Raw genomic sequence first — 20,101 nt, 5'->3', positions numbered from 1 at the left:
TATGCTGAGTGAAATAAGTCAAGCAGAGAGAGTCAATTATCATATGGTTTTACTTATTTGTGGAGCATAACTAAAAGCATGGAGGACATGGGTAGTTAGAGGGAAAGGGGTCAAAATCAAAAGCTTCTGCACAGACAAGAAAACAAAGAGGCAACCCACGGAGTGGGAGAAGGTATTTGGAATTGACAGTACAGACAAAAGTTTGATATCCACGACCTATGAAGAACTCCTCAACCTCAACTCGCACAAAACAGACAATCATATCAAAAAATGGGCAAATGATATGAACAGACATTTCTCCAATGGAGACATACAGAGAGCTGTCAGACACATGAAAAAATGTTCATCATCACCAGTCATCAGGGAGATTCAAATGAAAAGCACATCGAGATATCACCTTACACCAGTTGAATGACCAAAATTAGCAATATCGGAAACGTGTGTTGGAGGGGATGTGGAGAAAGGGGAACCCTCTTACACTGTTGATGGGAATGCAAATTGGTGCAGCCTCTTTGGAGAACGGTATTGAGATTTCTCAAGAAATAAAAAATGGAGCTTCCCTGTGACTCTGCAGTGAAAATAAGGGTCATCTGTAACCCAAAGTTTATAGCAGCAATTCCCACGGTCGCCAAACTGTGGAAAGAACCAAGATAACTTCAAGGGATGAATAGATAAGGAAGATATGGTTCATATACAGTATGGAGTATTATGCCTCCATCAGAAAGGATTAATACCCAACTTTTATAGCAACATGGACTGGACTGGAAGAGATTATTCTAGTGAAGTAACTCAAGCAGAGAGAGTCAAGTATCATATGGTTTCACTTACTTTTGGAGCATAACACATAACATGGAGGACTTGAGGAGTTAGAGAGTAGAAGGGACTTGAGGGAAATAAGGGGAAGTGAACCATGAGATACTATGGACTCTGAAAAACAATCTTTGGGGTTTGAAGTGGCAGGGGGTGTGAGGTTGGGGGAACCAGGTGGTGGATATTATAGAGGCCATGTATTACATGCAGCACTGGGTGTGGTGCAAAAATAATGAATACTGTTAGGCTGAAAATTTTTAAAAAAATAGAAAAAAGAATGGGCTATTTGAATACAGAGAAGAAGAGGGATATCTAGATCCAATGCAAAATGGAAGAATCAACTGATGCCGAAGGCAAAGAAGAAATGATCATGACCAGGCAATCGAAGTGGAACCTGTACATGTAACACGACCGCAAAAAGATGGAAAGAAGCAGCCAGGATACTCACTGTACATCAGAAAAACACAGAAGGAATTAGGGAGTCTTGAACCACAGAGATAAAAGTGATAAAAATAAAATAATATAAATTAATAAAATAAAATAGTCTCTGATGAAAGGATTGGTAACAGACTGCAGGCAAATCTCAAGAACCTGGTAGAAGCAGAGGATCAAATTAGTGTCCTGGATGACAAACACTGGAAAATAAGGAAGCAAAGCCAATGAAAAAGTGAAGAATGATGGGACATGACAATGAGATTAGGGAAATCATCAGCTCCAAGGAATGGAAAAAGGTGTTTATTATAGGAGACCTAGGAGCGAGAGAAGAAAGAGGGCCAAATATTTCTTTGAAAAATCAGAACTGAAATTGTCCCTCATCTGGTAGCAGAAACTGATATCCATATTAAGATTCAGAGACGTGTCCCATAACCATGAACAGAAGTAGAGCAACAGAAGAAATAGTGTCATTCCCCCTGCCAAGCTAGCAATGGTGGGATACTCTTTACCAATTATGCGTGGGGAAGTAGTGTGTACATAGCCAAGTCACTTACTTCAAAACAAGATATAGCAGGTCTAGAAGCAGGTCATATAGAGCAAGCAACACCTGACCAAGCATTTTCTGAACAATACAGAGAAGTGGTTCTTGTCTAGAACTATGAGGTATTAAAAAGACAAAAGTTTGGGCCACTATGTGTCCATCAGTTCAGAGGCGGGCTTTACTCATCTCATGATCCAAGGGTCATGGCCTTGATTCTGGTCTCAGAGTATGCAAAGAGACAAGTCTGATCCCCCCTCTCCAGTGCCACTACCTGACGGTAATCTCTCTGTTTCTCTGTCAAATACGTGCATGTGCATCATTTGATAAAAAAAAACAAATACAAAAACAAAAACATTTTACAAGGATTGACTGAGGCCAGAGGATGGTTTATTTAATTTAGAACTAGGTCCCCATGGAATGCAGCCAGGTATAGAGTACTTCCCACCATGCTAAAATGCTAGACCTTAGGTCTGAGCTCCCTTGTTCATTCTCCTATTATTTGTCTTCCTGGATCTCCCCTCCAACCTGTAGCATACAGTGGGACTGTAGCATACAGTGGGACTGTCTGTTCCAATGTAATGGCCTTTTGTTGTCACATTGTTCATCCTCTCGGGGCTCCATGAGAACATGCCCATCTTCCTTAAGAGTTACTGTTTGTTTATCATCTGAAGCCATTTGGGGATAGTAATGAGAGGTTTAATGCAGTATTCTGCTGCCATTTATCTATTCAGTTTCCCAGAGGTAGCTGCAAAACCTGGTGGGAATGCTCAAGATTCTTCAACATTTGAATCCTCTTCAATACATCCTTTTGGAGATACATGTTTTCATATTGAAATGGGAATTATTGTCTTTCTGATGGCTTCACTTGTGCTATAGGTCTCTTCCAAGCTATGTGTATCTTTAGTGGAAAGAAATCTCCTATGGGCAACAGAAGGACAAGCCTGTTTAGGTTTTGCTGTTTTCTTGTGGACATTTTTTGCCTTTTTTTTTTTTTAACTTTTAAATATTCCTCTTTCCAAAAATCTGTTTATAGGAAAAGGAGAATTTAGTCCTGAATACGTTAACTAATTATTGATAGGTTAGTAGTTAATGTTCTCATTTTCGTATTTCTCCAACTTGGATTCACTGTTCTTTTCCCCTTTATGGTATTTTTTTGGAGTTTGATTCCTTTAGAGCAATTCCTCACTTCCACCCCATATTTTGTGTGTTCTATTGGTGTGTGTTTGTGTGTGTGTGTGTGTGTGTGTGTGTGTGTATGTTGTCTGTTTGTGTTTTACATAACACTGATAACAAAATTTCAGGAGATAGGAAGTCGGTCTTTTAAGGATAGCAATTCATTTGATATGCCTTGAAAGATCACATTCGATCACTATCAGCCACGGTTCCTGCAAAGAATTACCCAGGTAGTCTTCTTCTATAAACACATATTCTCACTAATCTGCCTTCAAACAAACACCAAATTGTGGGTGCCTGGTTAGAGTCATGTTTTTTGTCCCCTTTTCACTTGATTTTTACCATGTTCCTTGACTACCATTAGAGAATAAAACTGTATATTATTTGTCTTTCTGAGACTGATAGATGTAGTCCAATGCTCTCTACAACACTGCCACACGGGCAAGTGGCAAAAATTCATTCTTGCTTATGGCTGTGTAAGAGTCTGCGGTGCTTTTGGAGGACAGTGAGATGGTAATAGTATCTGAGAACTCCAGGCTTGTCTTCATCCAGGAATACAACAGGAGTATTACAACATTAAGTGCAATATGGCAGAAATGAACCTGAAGCGTACAAAGCAAACTCCACAGCAAAAGAGAAAAGAATTCAAATAACCTTTGGCAGAAGCCTGGAAACATGGTTTTGGGAGACATGGGGAGTGCTTCAGAGCGCAGTGAGACAATGCAAAGGGCAAAGGCACAGGAGCGAGGAACACCCTGGTAACTCACATAATCATGTTTCCCAATGCCAGTGGCTGCGACCAGCAGAGGGTCTGAATGTCACGAGTTCTTGCCAACAAAGTGTCTTGAGTCCAGAGTTTTCAGATCAGCACTCTTGGAAGACATCGACTCGAGAGAACACTGTGCTGCTCCTGGAGATGACACCAACAAGCAAACAGATTCAGACAGCATGGAAACAATAATCAGTCAATCCCAGGAGACACAGTAAGAATATGGTTGGTTCTGGTAATGCATCAGTGAGAGCCAGTGTTCATGGAGATGACTCGATGGGGACAGAAGAAATTTTGGGCTCTTGCCCCAGTAACATAAAGACTGAGCTACTGGCCAAAGACAGGTCAGTGAGGTCATTAGCGGCCTAATCTGCAAACACAAAATCCCAACCATGGAACACTTAGGGAACTCCCTTCTGCAGTCCCAGTTGCTTAGACCCAGGAGAACAGACTCTACCGTGGGGAACTAGAAAAAAGCGTTACCTATATGCTCTCCCCTGACCACAGCATTCAACAGGCGTTTATTCCATTGAGTTGGCTGAACATCTCCATTCACAAGCACACCAGTGCACAGCAAGCTAAGCCTCATCATATTCAGCCCAGACCCGAAACACTCCAAATGGCAGGAAAGGAGAGCCTCTGCAGATGACTGGCTCTATGGACCAGGGACAGCCACAACACACAGCATAGGGCATGCATGCCACACATATGGGAGACTCCCTCAGGGGCAGCCCCTGGGTATGCCATGATCTCATTATCCTAAAAAAATTACACCCAGGATAGAAAACAAAATAGGCTTTTCAACTAATGAAAAGAAGACAGAATACCTAGATCCAATGCAAAGATAGAAAAATCATTTGATGTCGAGGATAAAGAACACGAAATGATCATGTGCAGGCAATTGAAGTTAAACTTCGACATGTAACACGCCCGTTGGAAGATTGAAATCAGCATCCAGGAGACTCATTGTACATCAGAAAAACACAGAAGTCATCAAGGAGTCTCGAACCACAGAGTTAAACATGATTAAAAAAATTAAAGAGTCACTGGTGAAATTAATTGTAGCAGATTGGGTGCAAAGTCCAGGAAGCTGGCAGAAGCAGAGCATCCAAATAGTGACCTGGAAGAAAAAACGGGAAAATATGGAAGCAAATCTGAAGAGACAAGAAAGGATGGTGGAACATGACATTGAGCTTAAGGAGGTCATCTTACTCCAAGAAAGAGGTGCCTATTGAAGGAGAATAGGAGTGAGAGATAAAAAGAGGGCTCAACTTGTCTTTGAGAAATCTGTGCTAAAAATGTCCCTCATCTGGTAGCAGAAACAGAGATCCAAATTCAGATGCACAGAGGATTCCCATCACCATCCACAGAAGAAGAGCACCACAAGACATAGTGTCATTCCCCCTGCAAAATATAGCAATGGAGGAATTCTCTTTACCCAAATATGCGTGGGAGAATAGTTTGTCCATAGCCAAGGCACTGACTTCAAGAGGACAAGCTAGATCGTCTCTTGAAGCAGGTCAGATAGCTCAAGCAACACCTGGACAAGCCAAAATCTGAATCGCCTGAATTTCTGAACAATGACAAAGCAGCGGTACTTGTCTAGAACTAGGAGGTATAAAGAAGCAAAGATTGGGTGTCGGGGTGTTTCCATCAGTTCAGAGGCAGGCTTAAGCTCAAGTTATGATCAAGGGCCATGGCATTGACTCTGGTCTCAGGTTCCCATATCAGGGGCAAGTCAGCTTCTCTCTCTCCAGCTCCACCCCCTCATTGGGATCCCTCTGTCTCTCTGTCAAATACGAGCATGTGCATCATGTGACAAAAAAACGAAAACAAAAACAAAACAAAATCCAGTGTTCAAGGATTGACTTGAACATCCTCTCCTGGCTCCATGAGAACATGCCCATTATAGGCAGGAAGCACTATTTGCTTATCAAATGAAACCACTTGGGGGATGGTCATGAGAGTTTTAGGGCAGGCTTGTGCTGCCACATCTCCATTCATTTCCCCAGAGGGTAGCTGCACCAGTCTGTGGGAATGCTCAATGTTCTTCAACATTCAAATCCTCTCAAATGCGGCCTATGGGATATAAAAGTAGTCATAATGATACGGGCATGAATGTCTTTCAGATAGCTTCTCTTGGTCTACGGGTCTCTCCCAACATGCCCCGTGCTTGCTCCTGTGGACATAAAGTACATGAGTTCTTCCTGGACCTAGGGGTCTAGGGTATAGAATATGCCTTTGGTGCTTGGTCAGTTTTGATGATTGGGAGGCTGTTTTGGCACAATTTCCATAGAAACTAGAGGTACTTGTGTCCTCGCTGTTGAAGACTCCAGACATGTCTTTGGCATGGTTGTGGGTGTTCCCTTTAAGCTTTCCATGGCTGGCCCTTTTCCTGGTCAGAAGTGCCCTGATTGTGTGGAATTACTTCACTAAGGCTTTGCTTGAGACCTGATTGCTTCTTGACCTTTGGTGGCTAAGGTAGAATGGTGGATTCTTGTCTTTATCCAGTGTCCATAGGGCTGGTGCTGACAGTCACCCCCCAAAGACTACCAATTCGGACATGGAGAAGGTGACACCAACTCGCTTCACAAACAGCCTTGGTGAGAGACCCAGGTGCCTCCAGCTGTTTGGGAGTCTTGGGATCCTCTTGGCCCTCCCATGACTAATCCAGCCAAGTATACTGCTCAGGCGTGGATTTGATGATAAGTTCTTGATATGACCTTTGTGACATAACAGAAAGTGGCTTCACTGCAGCTCAGTCCCTCTCTGATGACCTTTGAGTCCTATGGCTTTAGGTAGGAAGTCCTGGGAAAGAGAAAGAGAGCCCTCTGAGCCTGATCAAGAATTCAGGTAGTCTTAAGTTTTAATGTCCCACTTCCCCTTTCTAGACAAAGAGAAAAGGAAATAACATTCAGTATACTTTTATTTAGGGCCAGAATTTCTCAAGAGATGGTTAGATTTAATTATTTCCACTGCAATTTCTTGAGATCTCAATAAACAGTGAGGCATTTTGTGTATCAACAGCTCTCCGTGGGGTTTTTCATCCTGTGGGTGAGAGGCCTTTCTCAGCATCTTTTCTCTATGGGTACATGATAACTAAGGGATGGAAAGACCATTTCCAAGGAAAAGTGTTAGGGCATAGATGTATTTTGCTTTCTGTTTCCTCATCTCCTAGTGTTCTCAAACACTAGTCATAAGGGATTAGGGCTATATCTACATGTCTTTACCTTAAACACATTTGCAAAGGCTTCAAGAAAAGTGATATTCTGCAACAGAGCTAACTCTTATTTTAAAGCCCTGGAGAGCACTTTTTGTCATCGTTAGTTAGCTCTATTTGCTGTGGTAAAGGGAATAGCCATGATGACAAAGTCCCTTTAATCATCGGAAAAGGAACGGCCTATATTGATGGCCTGCAATCCCCACTCCAGCAGAGCTGTGGATTTAACCACAATGTCCTTGCAAAGATTCTTGGATAAAGAAAGTGTGGTCCATATTGTCAACAGATTATTTTTCAGCCATCAGGGAGGATGAAAACCTGGTACTTGCCTTTACATGAATGACACGGAACTGGGTCATGTGAAATGAAAAAGGGAAGCAAAAAAAAAAAAAAAAAGGAAAATATCATATCATATGGCTTCCCTCGTATGTCCCCAGGAGGAATACCATGGCCCTTAGTAAAGAAAGGAAAACTGATGGGGAAGAAGTAGGAGAAGTCACCAGGGGTGACTCAGGTTCTGAAAACCAAGCTATGGGTTACAGAAAAGATAGTCATTTAGGGAATGAGGGAACTGGTTAATGGTAGTTGAGGAGTATGGCATATATTAAAAGGAGCACTAGGTCATATATGGAACTGAAACATCCGTTAATACTCAGTCAAAAACGAATGACAGTAGATAGGCTGGTTTCAACAGAACAAAAAATATTAAAAGAAAAACAATCTGGCCTTTGCAAAACCAGATGAGGAGAGACAGAAAAGGAAAGAATTATATTTACTTATTGAAATGGCATATAATTTAATTCCTATAGTGTCTTTAACTGAATTGGGTCTTTATACTTGTAAACTAGAGTCTCCCTGCCTCCATTTCTGGAATCAATAGAAGAAACAACCTTCCCTTCATTAAATGTCTAGAAGAGTTGCTCAGGAAAATGATTTGGACCTGGCCTTTTGTGTGTGGCAGAGGTTTGATTACAGCTTCAAATGCTTTAGTTACTAGTAGAGAGCTCAGATTTTGTAGATTTACTGATCTAAACTTGGGAGTTGATATGTGTCTTGGAATAAATTCATTTCACTCAGTTCTTGGATTTGCTGGCATAATTGTGTAGAGGGGTATTCCAGATTTTTTTTTCTATCAGATGTCATGTGGATTTATACTTTCAGCTGTGTTCTTATCTCCCTGTTTTATTCAGGTAATGGCTTCGCTAGTTTATTAAAGTTTTCCAACAGATGTTTGAGTTCTTTTGATTTTTTCCTTTTGGTTTGTGTTTCCTTTATTTCTATAATCAATTGTAGTATTTCATTTTTTCTGTTAACTTTGGAGTTTGGTTCTTCTTCTTATTATTATTCCTTATGGCATCCAGTTAGGTCGCTATTTTCCTGTGTTTTTAATTTTTGGAAATACACGCATTTAACCTATATTGTTTCCCCATAAAATGTTTTCACATCATCCTGAAAACATTTTATGGGGAAACAATATAGGTTAAGTTTCTTGGCTTTCCTTATTTCATGGCACTGTCTGATCTTCCTTTGGATGTTCTTTCTATGATTCATTGCTAGTTTAGTAGTGTGTTGTGTTTTCCACCTACTAGTGTCTGGGTTTGTTTCACATTCATAAGTGATTTCTTTCCGTTTTCATACCTTCATGGTCATAAGTATACAAGATACTTATTCTTCCATTATTTCACTTTATATACTTCTATTAATTATGACTTGATTTGGACTCCAGCACACTATCTGTGATACACAAAGTTAGATCTGCCCTTTGGAAGAACTTCTCTTATGGTCCTTAGAGACAAAATTTTATGCATGTGGTCAGGTGGTCTAGAGACTCCATGATGATGTCTGTTACTCCTTACCACCTTTGCGTCTGGATGATCTGTACTGTGTTGAAATAGGATATCGTAGTTCCCAACAATATTGGATTGAGGACCCCGTCTCCCTTCCTTTCTTTTAATATGGTTTTAACATTTAGATACATCCATGTTGGTGGTGTATATATTGGCAAGTCTCTCAAGTTTCTGATGTCTTGATGCTCCATCAAGACAAAACACCTTCCGGTAATCTTTTGTCTCTCAATGTCATAAAATCTCTCTATCTGCCATAGGCACAATCTCTTTGGCTTCCTTCTCTTTGTCATTTGCATAACCTATATCTTACCAATTCCTTTATTTTCAAGATATGTGTATCTTCATTTTCTTTGGAAATCTCCTATGGGTAACAGAAGGTCGAGTTCGTTTACTTTTTGTTGTTTTCTTGTGGACAGTTTGGCATTTTTTTTTTATCCTTTATTTCTTCTTCTTTTTTTTTAAATTTTCATCCAGTTCAACAATCTGTTTGTAGTGATGGGAGAATTTAGTCCTGAATAGTTGCACTAATTATTGATAGGTAAGGAGTAAACATTCTCATTTTGGTTGATTTCTGACTTGGATTCTCTGTGCCTTTGCCCTGTATATCATTTTATTTGGTGTTTGCTTCCTTTATTGTGATTCCTCTCTTTGTCCCCATATTTTGTGCATCTTATCTGTGTGTGAGTGTGTGTGTGTGTATTTGTCTGTGTGTGTTTCACATAACATTTATAATTAAATTTGAAGAGGTAGTAAATTGGTCTTCTTTGGATAACAATCCAATATGACATGCTTTGAAAATTCAGAATCCATCACTTTCAGCCACATACCCTACAAAGTATGTCCCAGGTAGTCCTCTTTTATAAACACATATTCTAAGAAACCTACCTTCAAACAAACACCATATTTTGTGTGCCTGTTTAGAGTTGTCTTGCTTGTACATTTTTCCTATGCTTTTCCACATATTTCTTGACCTATACGAGAGAGTAAAATCGTATGTTATTTGTCATTCTGAGACAGATAGGTGTGACATAGCCCAATGCTCTCCATAACACTGCCACATGGGGCAAGTGGCAAGAATTCATTCTTTCTAATGCCTCAGTAAGAATCCAAGGTACCTTTGGAGGACAGTGAGATGGTAGTAGTGTCTGAGATCTCCACGCTTCCTTCAGTCATGAACACAAGTGGAGGATTACCACATCATCTACAACTTGGTGGAAACTGAAATGAAGCCTACAAACTAAACTCCATGGCAAAAGAGAAAATAAGTTGCAGAAACGGGGAGACGATTGGAGACATGGCTTAAGAAGACATGGGCAGTTGGTGCTTCAGAGGGCAGTGATCCAATGCAAAGGACAAAAGCACAGGAGAGTGGAGCATACTGGGAACTCACAAGGAGCATATTTCCGAATGTCATTGGCTGTGACCAGCAGAGGGTCTGCATTGCATGCATCTTTCCAACAAAGGGTCTTGAATCCTGGAGATTTCATATCAGCAGGCTTGGCAGACATCGATTCAAGAGAACACTGGGTTTCTCCTGGAAAGGACACCAACAAGGAACCATATGCAGACAGACTGGAAACCATAATCAGAGACAATACCAGGAGAAACAGTGGGAAAATGGACGGTGAGGGTATTAGCTGCGTAACCTGTAAACATGAAATCCCAAGCACCGGAACACTTTGGGATGCATTCCTCAGTCCAAGTTGCTTAGTCCCAGGAAAGCAGACTCTCCTCTAGTGGACTGGAAGACAGCCATGCCCTCAACCTCTCTTTTGGCGATTACACGCTGTAAGCCTTCATTCTGTTGAGTTGGTTAAATGTCTCTTTTCACGGGCACCAGAGCCCAGGAAGCTAAACCTCAGCATATTCAGCCCAGACCCCAAACACATCAAATGGCAGGAAACTAGAGCCCCTGCAGATAACTGGCCTCAAATACAGGAGGAAAGCAACAACACAACATCAAAGGGCATGCATGCCACACAAACACACACACACACACACCTTAGACTCTTTCAATGGCCAGCCCTTGGGCACTTCACCACCTCTTCTTCCTAAATAAATTACTCTCAGGCTAGAAAAACAGAATTGGATTTTGAGTACAGAGAAGAAGACAGAGATTTAGATTCTATTCAAAGATGGAAGTAGCAATTGATGCCAAGGAAAAGGAAAAAAAAATGATCATGGCCATGCAAAACAAGTGAAACCTCTACAAGTGTCACGCCCAATGGAGGATCGAACTCTATAGCCAGGATACTCCCTGTACATAAAAAAAAAAAAAAAAAAAGACAGAAGACATCAGTAAGTCTTTAGCCACAGAGATAAAACTGATTAAAAAAAGATAAAATAAAGAGTTCATGATGAAAAGATGGGTAGCGGATTGGATGTAAAGTAAAAAAAAAAAAAAACTGACAAAATCTGAGGATAAAATTATTGAATTGAAAGAATAATACTGGAACGTAAGAAAGCAAATCCAAAGAGAGAAGGAAGAATGATTGAACATGACAATGGGCTTAGGGAAATCATCGATCCCAAGGAATGAAAAAAAATGTGCCTATTTTATGAGAACTAGGAGCAAGAGAAAATAAGACGGCTGAACATTTTTTTGATAAATCACTCAGAAAATGTCCTTCTTCTGGGATCAGAAGCAGTGATCCAGATTCAGGGGCAAAGAGGACTCCCAACCACTGAAGCAGAGCAACACAAGACATAGTATCATTCCCCCAAAAAATCTACAATGGAGAAATTTTATGTACCCAAATATGCTTGGGAGAGTAGTTTTTCCATAATCAAACACTGACTTCAAGGGAACAAGCTACCTCAGCTTCAAAGCAGGTCAGAAAACTCAAGCAACACCAGCCCAAGCCAAAATCTGCATCCCCTGAATTGCTGAAAAAGACAGAGCAATGGTTCTTGCCTAGAACTAAGAGGTATTCAGAAGAGAAAGACTGGGTCCAGAGTCTGTCCATCAGTTCAGAGATGACCTTCTCTCATCTCATGATCCCAGGGCCATGGCATTGACTCTGGTCTCAGGTTCCCTTCTCAGGGGCAAGTCAGGTTCTCTCTCTCAAGCTCCACCACCTCATTGTTATCTCTCTGTTTCTCTGTCAAATACGTGCATGTGCATCATTTGAAAAAAAACAGAAACAGAACCAGGGTACAAGGATTCAATGGGGCCAGAGGAGGTTTTATTTAATTTGGACCTAGGTCCCCTATGGAATGTAGCCTGGTACAGAGCACCATCCTAAAATGCCAGACCTTGGCTCTGAGCTTTTTTATTCTTATTGTGTGTGTGTGTGTGTGTGTGTGTGTGTGTGTGTGTGTGTGTGTTTTGTTTTGTTTTTGTCTTCCTGTATCTTCTCACAAACCTGTAGCATTAGTCTGACCTGGTGTAATGGCCCCTTGTTTATACATTGTTCCTCCTCTCCTGGATCCATTAGGTTATCCCTATATTCTGCAAGAGGAAATGTTTGCTAATCACTTTATACCATTTGTTGGATGGTAATTGGAGGGTTAAGGCAGGCTTGTCCTGCCACATCCCAATGCAGCTCCCCAGAGGGTAACTGCAACACCCTGTGGGAATGCTCAAGGTTCTTAGACATTTGACATTCGAAATCTCTTCAATGTGTCCTTTTGGAGATACAAGTTGTCATCCTGAAACAGGCATGAAAGTCTTTCAGATGGCTCTAATAGGGCTATGGCTCTCTTCCAACATCCTCCATGTTTGCTCCTGTAACACCAAGTGCATGAGACCTTCTTGGACCTAAGGTCCGAGGGTGTAGAGTCTGTCTTTGGTGCTTGGTCAGTTTTGAAGTTTGGGAGGTAGTTTTAGCATGATTTCTTGAAACGCTAGAAGTACTCAAGTCCTCACTGTTGAAGACTTCAGACCTGTCTTTGGCATAGTTGCAGGCATTCCATTTAAACTTTCCTTGGGTGGCACTTTTCCTGGACAGAAGTGCCCTGATTGGGTGGGAGGACCATACCATGTGCAGGGTGCGGAGTTCTAACCCTTAGGCTTTGATTGCAGCCTGATTGCTTCTTGGTCTTTCATGGGTAAGATGGAACACTGGATCCTTGTATTTCTTCGGAGTCCAGAGGGCCGGTGCTGATAGTCATGACCAAACTACAAATTCGGCCATGGAGAAGGTGACAACTCGCTTTGCAAACTGCCTTGGTGAGAGACCCAGGCGGATCCAGTGGTTTGGGAGTGCTTGGGATACTTTTGGCCCACACATGACTACTCCAGGCAAGTGTAGTTATCAGGAGTGTTTTCTATGTCTTCAAAGCTTTGTGACATCACAGAAGCTGGCTTCACTGAAGCAGCAGTCCCTGTTTCATGACCTTTGAGTCCTATGGCTTTAAGTAGGAAGCCCGGGAAGAACTAAAAAACAGTCCTCTGATCCTAATCAAAAACTCAGGTTGTCTTTGTGTTAATGTCCCACTTTCCCTTTCTAGACAAACAGTAAAGAGAATGACCTTCGGTATACCATCCTTAAGGCCAATATTTCTCCAGAAATGGCCAGGTGTCACAATTTCCATTTCAATTTCTAGAGATCTCAAGAAACAGTGAAGCATCTTGGCTATCAGTAGCCTTCCGTGGGGTTTGTGATCCTGTGTGTGAGAGGGTCCTTTGTCAGTGTCTTTCCCCTATGAGTCAGTGAAGACTAAGAGACGGAAAGTCTGTTTTTAAGAAAATATGTTAGGGCATGGATGTATTGTGATGCCTGTCCTAATCTCCTAGTGTTCTGAAACACTAGTCATAAGGGAATAGGGTTCTGTCTACTCGGCTTTAATTTAAACACTTTTACAAAGGCTTCAAGTAGAGTGACATTCTGCATGAGAGCTAACGCTTAAGGAAGAGCCTTGGACAGCACACCTTGCCATCATTAGTTAACTCTATCTGCTGTGGCATTGGCTATACCCATGTTGACCAAATATCTTAATCTGAGAAAGTGGAATGGTCTATATCAATGGCATGCAATGTCCACTCGAGCAGAACTGTGAAATAAGCCACAATGCTCTTGCAATGACTAGTGGATAAAGAAGGTGTGGACCATGTTGACAACACAGTATTCTTTTGCTCTAAGAGATGATAAAACCCTGGTACTTGCATTGACATGAATGCCACATGACTGGGTGATGCAAAATGAAAAAAGCAAGCAGACAAATGGAAATATCATATGACTTCTCTTGCATGAGCCCTAGGAGGAATGCCATAGCCCTTATAAAGGAAGGGAAACCAGAAGGGGAATAAGTCAGAAAAGGAGACAAACCAGCAGTGACTCAGGACTCTGAGAACCAAGCTGAGGGTTGCAGAAAAGAATGACATGCAAGGAATGAGGGAACTGGTGTTGAGGAGTTGTGGCATATATTAGCATGATCACTAGGTTGTATATGGAATGAAAGCATTCATGAATATTCTGTCAAAAACGGATGATGGATGATAGGCTTGATTCCTCAAATAACAAATAAATTAAAAGAAAAACAATCTGTACCTTTCAAACCAGATGAAGACAGACAGAGAAAAGGAAAGAAGTGTATCTTAATTATCTTTACATATCTTTATGTATTTGCATTCAATTCAATCTGCTATCAATCTTTTCATGCAGAACTCTTTTTTATTTTATTATATTTTATTTTATTTATATTATTTTTATCACTTTATATTTGTGTGGTTCAAGACTCCCTGATGACTTCTGATTTTTCTGATGTATAGTGAGTATTCTGGCTGCTGCTATCAATCCTCCATCAGGCAGGTTACATGCAAAGGTTTCCCTTGACTGCCTGGACATGGTCATTTCTTGTTCTTTTACCTCGTCATCAATTTATTTTTCCATCTTTGCATTAGATACAGGTCGCTGTCTTCTTCTCAGTATTTGAAAAGCCCATTCTCTTTTATAGCCTGAGTGTAATATCTTTAAAAGAAGAGATCATGGAGTGCCCAAGGGCTGGCCCTTTTGGGAGTCTCAGGTTGGTGTTTCATGCATACCCTCTGCTGTTGTGTTGTTGCTGTCCCCTGTCCTTGAAGCCAGTCATATGCAGAGGCTCTCCTGCCTGATGTTCAGAGTGTTTGAAGTCTAGGCTGAATAGGATGAGGATTAGCTTGGTGGGCTCTGGTGTGCCTGTGAAAGGAAACATTCAACCAACACAACAGAATGAAGCCTGCAGAATGTTGTGGTCATGAGAAAGCATGTGGGCAGGGCTTTCTTCTAGTCTTCTATGGGAGAGTCTGTTCCCCTGGGACTAAGCAACTTGGACTGAGGAAGGCTGTCCCCCCAGTGTTCCACAGTTGGAACTTCTTGCTTGCAGGTTAGGCAGGAAATGTCCTCACTGCCCTGTCTTTGGCCATTAACTCAGTCTTTATGCTCCTGGTGCGTGAACCCCAAATTTATTATGCCCCCATCGAGTCATCTCCACGAACCCTGTCTCTCATGGATGCACTGTCAGAACCCACCATTTTCCCACTATGTTTTCTGGCATTGTCTCTGATCATGGTTTTCTGGCTGTCTGCACCTGCCTATGGCAGATAGAGAGATTTTATACTTTCCAGAGACAAAAATTATCAGAAGCTGTTTAGTCTTGACGGAGCATCCAAACATAAGACACCTGGAAGAATTTCCATCATATATACCAACAACCTGGGTGTATCTAGATGTTGGAGGCATAGTAACAGAAAGGAAGGGAGATGGGGACCAAAATCCAATATTCTTGGGGACTACGATATCCACTTTAAGCACAGGACAGATCATAGGGACTGAAAGGTGGGAAGGAATAACTGACATTATCACGGGATCTCTTGACCACCTGAGCTTTGGGGAAACATGCATAAGATGTATCTCTGAGGACCATAGGAGAAGTTGTTCCATAGGGCAGACCCAGCATTGTCTATTACATATCGTGTGCTGTATTCCAAATCCAGTTGCAATTAATAGAAGAGAATTCAAACCCTATCTTGCTCCATGCAATCCATGCTCTCTCTAATACCCACAACCTAGTTCCCTCATCCTCCCACCCTACGACCCTTCAGAACCCTCAGATTGTTTTTACAGAGTCTATAGTTTCTCATTGTTCACCTCCCCTTCCAATTTCCCTCAAATCCCTTCTCCTCTCCATCTCCCCTTGTCCTCCATGTTATTCGTGAAGCTCCACAAATAAGTGAAACCATAGGATAATTGATTCTCTCTGCTTGACTTGTTTCATTCAGCATAATCTATTCCAGTTCCGTCCATGTTACTACAAAACTTGGGTATTTATCCTTTCTGAGGAAAGCATAATACTCGTTAGTGTAAATGGACCACATCTTTCTTATTCATTCTTCCATTGAAGGGCACTTTGGGTCTCTCTACAGTATGGCGACCATGGTCATTGGGGTACAAATGGCCCTTCTTTTCACTACATCTGTATCTTTGTTAAAGACCCAGTAGTGCAATGGCAGAGTCATAGGGAATTTCTATTTTCTACTTCTTGAGGAATCTCTACACCATTCTCCAAAGTAGCTGCAATAATGTGTATTCCCACCAACAGTGTAAAATGGCTCCCCAATCTCCCCATCCTCTCCAACACATGCTGTTCCCATCTTGTTTTTTTGGCCATTCTAACTGGTGATCTCAATTGGTTTTCATTTGAATCTCCCTGATGGCTAGTGATGATGAACATTTTTTCACGTGTCTGATAGCCATTTTTATGTCTTCATTGGTTAAATGTCTGTTCATATCTTCTGCCTATTTTTTTATGATTGTCTGTTCTTTGTGTGTTGAGTTTGAGGAGTTCATTAAAGATTTTGGATATCAACCATTTTTCTGCACTGTCATTTGGAAATATTCTCTCCCATTCCACGTTTTGCCTCATTTTTTGTTGTTGTTGTTGACTGTTTCCTTTGCTGTGTATAAGCTTTTGATCTTGATGAAGTTCCAAAAGTTCATTTTCACTTTGTTTCCTTTGCATTGCAGCCATATATAGAATGAAGTAGCTGTGGCTGATATCGAAGAGGTTACTGCGTATGTTCTTCTCTAGGAATCTGATGGATTCCTGTCTCACATTTCAGTCTTTCATCCATTTTGAGTTACCTTTGTATAGGGTGTAAGAGAATGATTGAATTTTATTTTTCTATATATAGCTGTCCAGGTTTCCCAACACTATTTATTGAAGAGACTGTATTTTTTCCACTATACAGTGGAAGATTATTTGCCCATAGATTTCAAGGTCCATATCTGGGTTCTCTACTCTGTTCTAAAGGTCAATGTGTCCGTTTTTAAGCCGGTATCAATGTGTCTTGGTGATCACCATTTTGTAGTAAAACCGGGAATCAGTTAATGTGAGGGCCCAAGGTTTCTTTTTGTTTTTCAACATTTCCTCAGCAATTTGGGGTCTCTTCTGATTCCATACAAATTTTAGGATTATTTGCTCCAACTCTTTGAAAACTACCGGTGGAATTTTGATCGGAATGGCATTAAAAGCATAGATTGCTCTAGACAGTATAGACATTTTCACTATGTTTATTCTTCCGATCCAAGAGTATGAAATGGTCTTCCTCTTTTTGTGTCTTCTTCAATTTTTTCATGAGTGTTATGCAATTCCTTGAGTACAGATCCTTTACTTTTTTGGTTAGGTTTATTCCCACTTATCTTATGATTCTTGGTGCTATAGTAAATGGAATACATTGTTTAAATTCCCTTTATGTATGTTCATTGTTAGTGTATAAGAAAGCCACTGATTTATGTACATTGACTTTGTATCCTGCCAGTTTGCTGAATTGCTGTATGAGTTCTAGTAGTTTGGCGGTGGGGTCTTTTGGGTTTTCCATATAAAGTATCATCTCATCTGCGAAGGAAAAGAGTTTAAATTCTTTATTGCCAATTTGGATACTTTTAATTTCTCTTTGTTGTTGGATTGCTGTTGCTAGAACTCTTTATACTATGTTTAACAAGATTGGTGAGAGTGGGCATCCATCTGTTCTTGAACTCAATGGGAAATCTACAAGCTTTTACTAGTTGAGAATGATATTTGCTGTGGGTCTTTCATAGATGGATTTGATGAAGTTCAGGAATGTTCCCTCTATCACTATACTTTGAAGAATTTTTATCAGGAACAGATGCTGGATTTTGTCAAATGCTTTTTCTGCATTAATTGAGAGGACCATGGGGTTCTTCTCTCTTTTCTTATTGATTTGTTCTATGACATTGATTGATTTTTGAATGCTGACCAATCCTTGTAGCCCAGAGATGAATCCCACCTGCTCAGGGTGTGTAATCTTCTTAATGTATTGTTGAATCCTGTTTGCTAATATCTTGTTGAGAATCATAGCATCCATTTTCATCAGTGATATTTGTCTAAAATTCTCCTTTTAGTTAGGATCTTTGGCCTGGTTGGAGATCATGGTAATGCTGGATTCATAGAAAGGGTTGGGAAGTTTTCCTTCTGCTTCAATTTTTTGAAACAGCTTCAGGAGAATAGGTGTTATTTCTTTTTCTTTTTGAAAGTTTGGTAGAATTCCCAAGTGAATCAGTCAGGTCCTGGGCTCTTATTTTTTTGGGAGATATTAGATCACTGCTTCAATATTATTACACGATATTGGTCTATTTAGGTTGTCAATTTTTTCCTGGTTTAATTTTGTGAATTTATAGTTTCCATGGAAAGCATCCTTCCATATAACTGTTCCTAATAACTTCTAAATATGGTTTCTACTTTCCTGGTGTTAGTTGTGATCTCTTACTATTCATTCATGATTTTATTAATTTGGGCTTTCTCCCTTTTCTTTTGTTTAGTGTTGCCAATGGTTTATCGATCTTATTGCTTCTTTCAAAAAAACCAGCTTTTGTTTCATTGATACATTCTACTGTATCTCTGGTTTCTACCTCATTGATCTCTGCTGTAATCTTGATTATTTCTCTTCTTATGTGTGGAGATGGTTTTATTTGTTGTTGATTCTCCAGTACTTTAACGTGTAGAGACTGCTGATGAATTGTGGATTTTTCCTTTTTTTTTTTTTTTTAGAGGAAATCTTGAATGGCTATGTATTTCGCCCCTTCAGACCGCCTTTGTTGTATCCCATAGGTTTTGGACTGAGGTGTCTATATTCTCATTGGTTTCCATGAATTGTTTCAGTTCTTCTTTAATCCCCTGGTTGATCCAAGCATTCTTTAAAAAATAATAATAAATTAATTTGTTTAATAAACATATAACATATTTTTAGCCCCAGTGGTTAAGGTCTGTGAATCACCAGGTTTATACAATTCATAGCACTCATCCTAGCATATACTCTCCCCAATATCCATTTTCCCACCACCCTCTCCAGTCCCCACACTCCAGCAATCCTCAGTCAGTTTTTTGAGATTGAGTCCTTTATAGTTTGTCTCCCTCTCAATCCCATGTACTTTCATTTATTCTTTTCCTACCCCCATCACCCCACATTCCATCTCCACTTTCTCATATCAAGATCATATGATAGTTGTCTTTCTCTGATAGTTTTTTTTTTTTTTTTTTTTTTTTTTGCTAAGCATAATACCCTCTAGATAAATTCACGTGGTCAAAAATGACAAGATGTCATTTCTTTTGCTGGCTGCATAGTATTCTATTGTGTATATATACCACATCTTCTTTATCCATTCATCTTTTGATTGGCATCTAGTTTCTTTGCATTGGTAGGTTATTGTGGACATTGCTGCTATAAACATTCGAGTGCACTTGCCTCTTTGGAGTACCACATTTCTGTCGTTAGGATATATACTCAAAAGTGCAATTGCTGTGCCATAGTTTAGCTCTATTTTCAGTTTTCTGAGGAACCTCCACACTGTTTTCCAGAGTGGCTGCACAAGCTTGAATTCCCACAAAGACTGCAGGAGATTTGCCTTATCTCTGCTTCCTCGCCACCCTCTGTCATTTTTAGACTTGTTAATTTTAGCCATTTTGACTGGTGTGAGGTGGTATCTCGTTGTGGTTTTGATTAGTATCAGTGGAGTCCTGATTTGTGACCCAGTATATGGTCTACTTTTGAGAAGGTTCCATGTGCACTTGAGAAGAACGAGTGTTCGGCTCTTTCAGGGAGGAGTGTTCTGTATATGTCTATGAGGTCCATCTGGTCCAATGTGTCATTCAATGATTTTGTTTCTTTATGAATTTTCTGCATGGATGCTCTGTCAATTTCTGAGAGAAACATGTAAAGTTCTCCTACTATTAATCTATTCATATCAATATGACTCTTTATCTTGACTAACATTTTTTTCTCATGTAGTTGTTTGCTCCCATATTGGGCGCACAGATATTTACAATTGTTAGATCATCTTGGTGGATAGTCTCCTTAGGAATGATGT

This window comes from Mustela nivalis (genome assembly GCF_964662115.1).
Source record: "Mustela nivalis genome assembly, chromosome: Y".
Classification (NCBI taxonomy): Eukaryota; Metazoa; Chordata; class Mammalia; order Carnivora; family Mustelidae; genus Mustela; species Mustela nivalis.
The sequence above is the reverse complement of the archived record's forward strand: the minus strand, read 5'-3'. Positions refer to the sequence as shown.